Raw genomic sequence first — 10,722 nt, forward strand, 5'->3', positions numbered from 1 at the left:
AACACCTAGCCTTACCTTGTTGTTGAAAATATGTAGCAATTGCTTAGACTTAAAGAGACACTTCATGTCGGATGTCAAAATTGGGCGTGCATCTAATAAGGTGCATTTCTGGACATAAGTGGGTCGACGAGGTTTTTAGGACTGAAGAATTATGACATTTGACCCATATACCATACGAGCGAGATTAAGAGTACAAAAAGGGTTTTGTGAACTCTCCTTTTACCAGGTTACTTAATTTCACACACTTTACGGAGATCTGTTGTTAGTTCGACACCGTCACATATTCCAGATGTTACAAAAAGCGGATCACCACTAAAACAAATAACTAGAACATTGATAACGCTCAACGAATAGTTTAAAAAGCTTTCAATGCAGTTTTCTTACCTATAAGCATGCGTTGCTCAAAGCGGTCTCTGGCTGCAGTCATGCAAATAGATTTAACAAACACCACTATTTTCGCAAAACCATTTCCTATGTAATTTGCTCCCTTATTGTCAAGGTTTTTCAGTATAATCCAGATGATAGCTCTGCTCCACGGATAGCCGCCACTAGTGTATGAAGCCCATCTCCTTCCAACTCATTTGGTCGTTCTAGCTTCTCGGGGTCGTTTACACCAAGGCAGTAAGCTTCAGGCCAGTCTGTAGGGACATTACTTCCAAAACAGACCGGGAAAATCTTGCAACTTAATTTTTCGTTCTCGTCAACAAATCCCTCTCGAGAAAGACCATCCCCGCCCAAACACAACAGCACAACGCAATTAGGATTCGCCAACCATTGAAGAATTCGATTCTTGATGTTTTGCATGTCGTTTGCCGATAAATCCACAACGTTTACATTTTCTATTGCCACACAACCGGCGGGCTTTGCCTGGTTTAGAGCCATGCAGAGAAATCTGACGATATTGCTTGCATTCTCCCATGAAATCTTGTATAACAGTAGAACGCTTTTCGTGTTATCCAGTGTTTTTCCTTGCGATCTGGTAACATGATGAACAACAGGTTTGTTCTTTTCTTTAGACGCTTTTGCCTTCGTAGATTCGTTCCCCATGTCCTGAAACTGAAATGATTGAGAATGATGACTGTTATTTCATTTTCTGCCGACGAAAAAAGCGAATACCATCTGGAGGTGATTTAAAATTAAAAATCTTACGTTTTAACTTTCTAACTTTTAAGGTGCCATTCAAGATATTTTAACTGATGGGAGAAAGTGATTTATTAATGAGGATTTCATATCTACCAGCCACGTGAAATAACAAAAAAATACAATTAGCATATTCAAAAAATTATGGTAAATTGGCGTGTTTCTCTTCCTCTACGAAAAAAACACTGGAGTCACGAAGCGCTCAAAAGTGGAAAGTCACCTAAACACGTTTAAAGACTATTTTAAGACTCTTAAAATAAACGTTACTATCTCGAGTTTTCTTTGTGGTTCTTTAAAATCAACTCTAACAGCTGCCGTCAAATTCCTTTTATTAAAATTTGAATGAAAGCCGATCTGTCGAAAAAATCTTTATCGTAAAAATTTTTCAACAGGATTTTTTCTGCAAGCATGTATTTCTCAGTGTCAAGATATGATGGCCTTGTAGGATCCACATCACATTGAGAGTGAAAAAAAAAAACATGGTTAACATGAAAAAGAAAAAAAAAACTGATGGGTAAAAAATATGATTGTTGGCTTGAACAGCTGTTGTGCCATAGATCGAGATATCAGACAGATCTGCTCTGCTGTCGAGATATATAAGACCCGAGCATTTTTGCTACCTCTGAAATTTTTTTTTTCCGTTAGCTACGAAATTTTAAGCTAGTATAAACACAAGTTGCCTCATTAAAACGCCTTTTATTTTTGTTATACTGAACTATTTCAAAATGATATCGAATTGAGAAATTCCCTGAGGAATCGCCCTTACGCTGTTCAGTAAAGAATGAAATTTATCCTCAAGTTAGTTCACATTCTTTATGAAACTTTATAAACGTTTTAAGTGACAAACGTGGCTTGGTTTAAATGTTAAAAATGGTCAAACATAAAAATTAAGTAACAAAGGAAAACAAAAGAAAAACATAGAAAATTGAGAAAATTTTTTTTCTCATTATTATAGAGAACCAGTTCAGGGACTTCATAAAAAAAGGGCACGTTTATCACCAGAGCGAACGTAGACCGCGGGTCGAAGAAAGAAAGCGATTAGTCATCCCGAGGGACAAGTTGATGCATCCTCGCGATGCGCAGAGCCAGCGTGAAGAGATCGTAATTTAACAAGACGCTCTTTAAGCGTTTACTCGGAATACCATGTTGTGCGGAAGGGTTAGAAGCAAACTAGAAGGATAGGCTCTTTGCATGACCGTGTCACGTGACCTTATCGATCACAAAAAAATGGTCGTGGTACAAAATAGATGACAGAGATGGAAAGAGCGTGATGAAATTAGTAAAAATGTCAATTTTGAGTCCACTGACATTTAGGTGAGAGATTTCACAGTGAATTTAATGCCTGAAAAATTAACTGAGATTTATCCAGAAAACAGCTGCCGGATGGCAAGCTTTGCCCCATCCAGCACAGAATTCTTTTACATTTTTCTAACTTTCCAACCGCTCTAAAATCATGCACTTAAACGTCAGTGGCCTCAAAATTGACACTCTCACTAAATTTATCTCCCTTTTTCCATTTCTGGCATCTATTTTGTACCACGACCACTTTTTATGATTGGCAAAGTCACGTGACACGGTCATGTAAAGGGGCTATTGAATAGACTAAGGGCTGTTTTACACGGTACGATTTTTGTCGCATGCGACAAGCGCACGATAGGCCTCCGACATGACTTACGATTGTGGCAACGTTAAAACATATCTTAAAATGCTACGACATTTTTTTCTGACGTACACAACAATCGTAAGTCAGGTCCTGGATCTGTCGTAGTAAGCCGTTGTCGCATGCGACAAAAATCGTACCCTGTAAATCGGCCCTAAAGCGATGCTTTCTTTTGATATTCAAATTTGTGTGTGGTCCTGTTTTGCTTCTTTCAGATACAGTGAGGGAGAAAAAAGGAACTCGAAACAGATTGGCCTTCTTGCCTTTCGATTGTTTGATGGCATGGAAATGATTTGTGAATCGTGATTAAAAGATTACAACCGCATTAAACGATATATATGTTTCATATTTAAGTTTATGGAAAAAAGTAGTAATCAATAAAAATATAAAAGAAGCATAACGCTTCAAGAATCACAGTACCGCTTTTGTTTTCTTGTAAGACGTTGTCGTAATTGCGTGTGATTATCCATCACTTATAAAATAACATATTTATACGCTGGTTGCAGCTCGTGGGGACTGAATAAAAAGTTTCAATTCAACTTAACTTATATTAACTACGAGGATGCAGAAGATCAGTTGCCATGAAAAAAACGCGTTGGAGTATAGTTGAATCGGGATTCGAGCACCGAGTATCCGCCCGAAGCTCTTGGATGAAGAGTCTTGGGGTAATTCTCAGTACTGAAGTCATTTCTTCTTTATGTGTGTTTCTTGCACTGAAAAAACAGCACTGAAAGGTAGAAGGGATTTTAAAATGGAAGCTAATCGTGCTACTTACAGTCTCAATAGAGATACCACTCTCCATTACGTCACGTAACTAGAACATTAGCGGAACACTCCTTCTTACCTTGAGGGCGAATATGTTTGCAACAGACCATGAACAAGAAAGGCAAAAATAATCAAAGTTGATTTCGTATGACGGTTATTTATTGGTCCAGTAAGTTAAGACAAGAATTCAACAATTGTAAATTGATGTGAAAAGCGATCCCGGCAAGGTATAACAGGACTCTGCGTGTCGCAGTGTTAGCATCAGTCATAAGACCAATATCCTTTCCAATGATTGTGTGTAGTTTAAAGTTATTTATCGATCAACTTGCTAGAATTTAAAACACTTCCCTTGCTCTACTTCTTACCCACTGCAATGCACTTTTCTGTTCCGTCGAAAAAATGTGCGAAAAGTCAAGAATTGTCCGTTTAAAAGTTGGTAAAGCACGCGCAAAGCACGGTAAGAGGCACAGTTGTAAATAATTATTCATTAAGGAGCTTCTGAACTGTTCTCACCTTAAATTTCACTCCAAACACTCTCCTATACGAGACTTCGGTCCTTCTAAGAGTTAGATTCCTTGGGCGCAGAGTTGAAAATAATACTAACTTAAGGAAAAGGAATGTCCCTTAAAATCTCTGAGGAGTAGTATTCTTTTCAGAATGAAAGTAATCTCAAACTTGCGTGTGATGTCATTACTTAAGGAACATGAGCCCGCACTTTTCAGACAGCTTTCAGCGTTACGGAAGAAAGCCGATAGCGGCTTTCACTGAATCTTGTGCAATGTTAGATTCCTACTTTAAAGTACTTGGAAATTATTCAAAGGGACTAAACTGACATGAAAAGCTTTTTAAATTATGAGATATTCATTGATTTTGTTGTCATGAATGCTATATAAGGAAATAAATATTTTCCACCAATTATTATGGGCGTGGTCCTTGGACGTATAAATATTGCCAGTATATAACTAAATCTAAATGTTGAGACTGTCTTACAATATATTTTTTATGCGTTGGAAAAACACTTTCTTTTCTTCAAGTACAGTTTTGAAAAATAAAAAGACCAGCCTCCACTTGTTTAGGCTTGTTCTGAATGATCTTAAAACAAACTCTATTCCAGGTTTCCTCTTCTTCTCGACCTTTGAAACCTGCTCGTCTGCTCGTCTGGAGACCGCGATTCTTTAGGTCAGCGTGTGTTAGTGTTCAAACGACTGATCGACGACGCCTGAACAAACATTGACACAAACGGACTCATTTCACGAGAGATCAACCAAAGAAGACGGTCAACATGCGACAATCACACGTCACAGTTTTCTCAGCCAATAGCATCCGGCATGGCTTACCTGACCGCCAGCCAGTAACATTTAATTTCTGCTCACTAATCAGCTCAAACATCTGATTATTCACACTATCCACTAACGACAATATAACTTAACTTGACCGCTTAAAGATGATTTTCGCTCAAGTTATCAAACAGCAAGTCACCAACCACAGGTTGATCGAAGCACTAGATAAAGCTATTTGGGATGTCACACAACGGTTGCTGTGCGTGACGGCTGCCAAGAAGGGCAATCAATCCCGAGTTCAAACTATTTTCAACTTTATTAAGGTTCGATACTTGAGGTGAGGAAATTACTGAGTGAGAAGCCTTGTGACTAAAGACATCTATGTACTAGTCAATTCCAAGTGCGCCCATCCCTTCCCCCGGGGTATACTCCGGATATTTGACAAGAGGATAGCTCCGCATAGTGAGAATTTGGCACGAAACGAACCCCGTACGGGCGAGGAAAGCACTAGATAACATCGACCTAAACCTGGTGAGCCATCGATATGTCAGCGGAGTATTGAAAGATGATCACTTCGTTTTCGCTCGCTCCTCGCTCTCTCGCTTCTGATCGATCGCAGCGAGGATTATTTCAGTCATAAAACGGTCAATAGACCTTTCCGGTTTATTTTACTAACAAGCTGTTCAACACGTAATGGATTTTAGCAGTATTTTATTACGGAATATTTTCAGTTTCCCAACTTGCAGCTAACAAATTTCCGGCGCTCTTCCCACTGTCGGAACGGATCCTGTAACGGGTATAAAGAAAATTAAAGAAAAAAAAAAGAGAGTTAATTATTAAAAGTTCCACTTTGTGAGCGGCATATATGGCTCACCAGGTTTAGGTCGATGTTATCTTGTGCTTTCCGTACGGACGAGCATTTGACTTTCGACAAAAACGTTGGTCAGCGGTCGCTACCTCGAGATTTTTTTAACGGAGGGTGGGGAATTTGACACTTTGTGTGGCCCTAACTTAACCTCTTAGGGAGGTTGTCCCTAACCGGTAGGGCATTTGACGGTGTAGACTGTCAACATAGGGGGGCATTCGACCATTTCCTTGGTAAAAGTCAAATGCCCGGGGGCTTGCCCGAGGGAGGATGAGCGCTTTGAGAATTGATCAAGAGAAAATGAGGGGACAGAGAGGGAGGCTCCCGGTCCAGCCATTTGGATATGTCATGTCCACGAAAGTTATTTTTAGACGAGCAGAAGTCTTCCGAGACGTCCACATGCAGGCCAACCTCGGTCCGATGTTTGAAAGAAAATAAATATTCATCATCCTTCCACGTGCGCCGTCATTTTCTCTTTTCACTAAGAACCTGAGAGCGAGGCAAGACTGCATGCGGACGTCTCGGAAGACAGACTTCCGTTCCTCTAAAAATAACTTTCGTGGACATAACATATCCCGGCCAACGCCCTGAGCCTCCCTCTCTGTCCCCTCATTTTCTCTTGGAATTGATACATTAGCTTTAAAAATTAGCTAAGACTGCATTAGAAATATTGAGCCACAAGTGGGTTTCGCACCCACAGGACCTAAATATCTACGTCTTAATATATATACCAAGCTCTCTAGAGCTCCCAAAAATAGTGCATTGAAGGTTTCTTTTGTCTTCTTCTTCCTTGTTGACCTCGCCTCTTCCTGTGCCTGTGGAAGATTCTGAAGGAAATGAACAAAGATTGAAATTTGATCAAAAATGACCTTCTTGTCAAAAAATGGTCAAACAAAAACGTTTTTTTAGAGGTTTACAGAGAGAACTTACTTTACTTAAACTCATTCGATGTCTCAGTTCAAGTCGTATTGCCAGGAGCTAATGTGCTACAGGTAGTATTAGCATGACACGCTTTTGATTCAGTTCTCAGGCTACATCCGTTCTAGCCAAGTTAAATTCGTTTTTCACACCGGGTTAACCCTTTGTACTAAAAAGAAATCTATGAGAAGGGAATTATCCTGAAAACCCGAAGTTACCTGCAGTTATACTTGCATACAAGCGGCTTATTTGACCACCTCCCCCCCTCCATAGAGGCTTTTTAGGGCCAATGAAACACAATCAATGACACAACAGGCTTCACTGTTCAAAAGATGCATTTAACGCTATCCATCAGATAAATCGGGTTTAGTCTAAACTCTAAATCATTTCAGTTATCCAGTGGATAGTGCTATCCACCCTTTGAAAAACTCGGGCCAGGGGTCCGTTTCTCGAAAGTCCCGAAACTTTACGGGCCATTTTCGGGTGTCCCAATTCCCTTTGTATCTCAAGAACGGAGAGGATTCAAGTCGTCAAACTACACAGTTCTATTTCTTTTTGCTACCTTAAAAACATATTAAAAGATCGGCTTTCCAAAACTAGCGGTTGGCAGTTTCACAAATGGCTTTCCGGGCCCAAAAAGTTTTCCGTTTCTCGAAAGTCCCGAAATTTAACGGGCGATTTACTTCCACTTCGGTGAATAGTTGTTAATTATCATACAATATAAAATTAAAGTTAGGATTTCCTAAAATGAAATCAACATTATTGAGTTCAAGAAAAATGTAAAAGTAACAAGGTTTCCAACTTCCCGCGGTCATGTCAGACCTGTCAGAAATTTTAAAATCGACTATTATATGCTGTACGGTCGAAATGTCTTTTTCCTTATCTGCATTTTCCTAATATGTTGTGACTGTCCCGTTCTCTCCAACAGAAGCGGCCGGCTTGGCATTGATACCACCTAAGCAAAAATAGCCATAGGTCAAACTTTGACGAGTGCTGGAACATGTAGCAGCAGGATCCCAAGAGTAGGAGCTTGCCTCTCCCATAAAAGCCCTATGATTCAATCTTTGCTCGTATCTTTCTATTTTTAGAACGCCATGAGTTCTTCGGCTTTGCACACACTGTTCAGAATGGCCAATCAGAATAAAGTTATTGTGGAACAAAGACAAAAATAGCAAAAACAATGTATGCAAATTGTGCAAATTGATGTAAATTGTTGTAAATGTGAGTTTCCTGCTGAAGGATTAGTTCTAAAAATAGAAAGATACGCGCAAAGGTTGACTCAAGGATATAATGCATTGGGAGGCTCCTAGTCATGGGCTCCTGCATGGTAGCAGATATATCCGGAACAAATTAAAAGTAAACTCGAGAGATGAAAAATAATAGGGGGTTGCCTTTTATTGACAACAGGCTCCAGTTGTTCAAAAGGTGGATAACGCTTTCCACCGGATAAATCACTATCCATTGGGCAGCGCAATTGATTTCGCTACTATATACCCACTGGATAGTGATTCATCTGGCGGACAGCGCTCAACTGGGGCATATGAGTTGCTGGTCCCCAGGCCCCTTTGTTTCCCGCATTTGCAAAGACTGCTGCAACCTCGTTCCCAGGTCTTTTCTCCGCCGAGGAGAGGATGGGCGCTCTCCTCGGCGGAGAAAAGCCCTGGGAACGAGGTTGAGACTGCTGGGATCGCCAGGGAAATCGTTCGAGTTTTATATGAAGTAGTCATGGGTGTGCAGTGCATGGATACGACAATGACCGTCGATATTCAGAGCAACAAATCAAACCAGTAATGTCTTGAAGTTTTAATCAAAGCTTTTAAGCTTTTTTGGATGTAAACGACTTGAAATGATAGCTTGAGAGAAATAGCTTTAAAGAACAAACTTCAAGTTCACCAAGAGCATTAAAATTTCGCCGTTGGAGACCGTTGTGATACTTGCGAAAAGCCTATTTTGTGTGTGAAAGGTCAAGTTATCCAGACGAGGGCAACAATGTGAAATCGTATGATTCGGTGCTACTTGTGATCAAGTGGATCACAAGTGGATCAACTATCCCAATGGATAGTTACATACCTGTAAAGGCTTATTCTGGAAATGTGACAGCCATGAAAACAATCTCGTACCCAGAGCCCGGGCGCTCACCCGCTGACCAAAAAGCCATGAAAATCTTCAACTGAAACTGTCGAAAAGCGAATGTCTTCACGTACAGTTTTTGAAACGAAAATCAAAAATGATCAGAAACTATTCCCTTCTTCAAACCGATCTAATGCTAATGAAAAGCATTACACAACCATAGTCCCTTAGAGGGACTATGACACAGCTGAAAATAAAATTAAAGATTGTGAAATCATTCTCGACTGAAAGTGGAAAACTTAACTCGGAATTGCGCGAGGACGAAACACTTAAATCCGACTCTTTCTTCAGATAGCTATCACGGAATTGCTTGGAATCTGGCTTTGAATGTTGCTTTCGTTTTCCTTTCGTGTCGGTGTTTTCTCTAGCCTTCACATTATTACCCTCGTCTGGACAACCTTTCATGTACAAAATGGGCTTCTCGCAAGTATCACGACGGTATCCACCGGCAAAGTGATTGCTCTTGTTGCCCTTGAAGTTTGTTCTTTGAAGCTGTTTGTCCCAAGCTGCCATTTCTTTCCAGGTGATCTGGTGACGTAATTCGGAGGACTGGGGAGAAAAATTTTAACGCCGTATCCCACAACCGCGCGCGGCCTTATTTTCATATTTAACATGGCAGGGGAGAGGTTAGATCTCGTCCGGTTTACTTGAATGTTCATTCAGTAACAGGAAATGTGGTAGACACAGAATGATCTGTTGAGTTTTGGCGATGGAAATACTGCAGGGAGTTTGGAAACAACAACTAAGGCCGCGCACGGTTGTGGGATACGGCGTTAAAATTTTTCTTCCCAATCCTCCGAATTACGTCACCAGATCACCTGATTGTTGGTTCGATGAAGACAATCTCGTACCCAGAGCCTCAAGACAGTCTGACTATCGACGGTCATTGTCGCATCCATACACTGCACATTGATCGCCACCACCAGGAGCTCAACATCTATGACTACTTCTTAAACTCGAACGTTTCTAATCTCCCAACTTTAACTCGAGCTTTAATCCTACAAATATTTCTTATTAAATGTTTCTAATCGCGTATTTTAACTCGAGCAGCGCAATCGACTGCAATCTTGCACAAAACTCGTTGGGAAAATGTGACGCTCTAATTTGTCTGCGTGATAAAGATTAATCTTCCTACTTTCCCCCTCCCCACACCCGATTCAAATAAAGGCTTGCACATTATTTTGCATTACATTATCAACATTGGTATGGGGGGGAGGGGGGGGGGGGGGGGGAAGGACCATGATTTTGTTTGCCCCCTGGCGGTCCCAGGTGTCTGCAAATAAGGGAGAAAACGAACGGGCCTGGGAACCGGTAACTCATTCATTGCTGGCGAGCCTTTACGAGGCAGCATACTATTTAGCCAAAAAAATCAAAATTTGAATGAAAGATCGGAAGCATGCGCAGTCGATTGTGGTGGGTCATGTCTATTATCCGGGGTATTGATACCCGAAAACGTCGCGTACACGTCGTGGAAGGGAATCTTACAGTCACAGCCTTCGAGTCGAGTACCTCTCTAGTGGGTCGTCATTGATCATCATTCAACCGTATATGTTCAGTCCTTGACAAGGACGACTGTTCGTGGTCTAGCTCGGGAACTGATTTTCTCTCGCTCAACGGTTGAAGACGTTGAAGAACAATTTGACTCGGTGGTTTCGATTCCTCAGAGCCACGCACGACGAGTGAAATTATTATTTTATGCAAATTAGTGGTGAAAACGGGGCGTGTCACGCAATCGCGCGCTCAACTGTGTCATTGACTGCTCCCAGTCTATTCTCAAGCACGACAATAAATTTAAATTGACATTTGCTCAGCTACGCTCAGCATTTCTCAAAAGGATACTCTTTTGCTGAAAAGGGGCCAGAAATTTGAGACGAGAAGTTTAAATTCAAAGAATGAAGTGACATGCCTGTTTTCAAATTATACTTGCTGCGACACGTGCTAAAGATATGCACACCTTTCTTCGC

The 10,722-nt window shown here is 40.8% G+C and overlaps 1 long non-coding RNA gene across 1 annotated transcript in view; it reads right to left on the reverse strand.

Moving 5' to 3' along the window:
- LOC138024192 (uncharacterized) overlaps nt 1-4,221 on the reverse strand; it is a 5,176-nt gene extending 955 nt beyond the window's left edge. Inside the window, exons 1-2 of the long non-coding RNA XR_011126920.1 lie at nt 4,079-4,221; nt 1-1,056 (exon numbers count right to left, since the gene is read on the reverse strand). The exon at nt 1-1,056 is cut by the window's left edge and continues 955 nt beyond it. This is a non-coding gene — a long non-coding RNA (uncharacterized lncRNA). The remainder of the gene's footprint in view (nt 1,057-4,078) is intronic.
- Nucleotides 4,222-10,722: the final 6,501 nt, after the last annotated feature.

This window comes from Montipora capricornis, chromosome 11 (assembly GCF_036669925.1).
Source record: "Montipora capricornis isolate CH-2021 chromosome 11, ASM3666992v2, whole genome shotgun sequence".
Lineage (NCBI taxonomy): Eukaryota > Metazoa > Cnidaria > Anthozoa > Scleractinia > Acroporidae > Montipora > Montipora capricornis.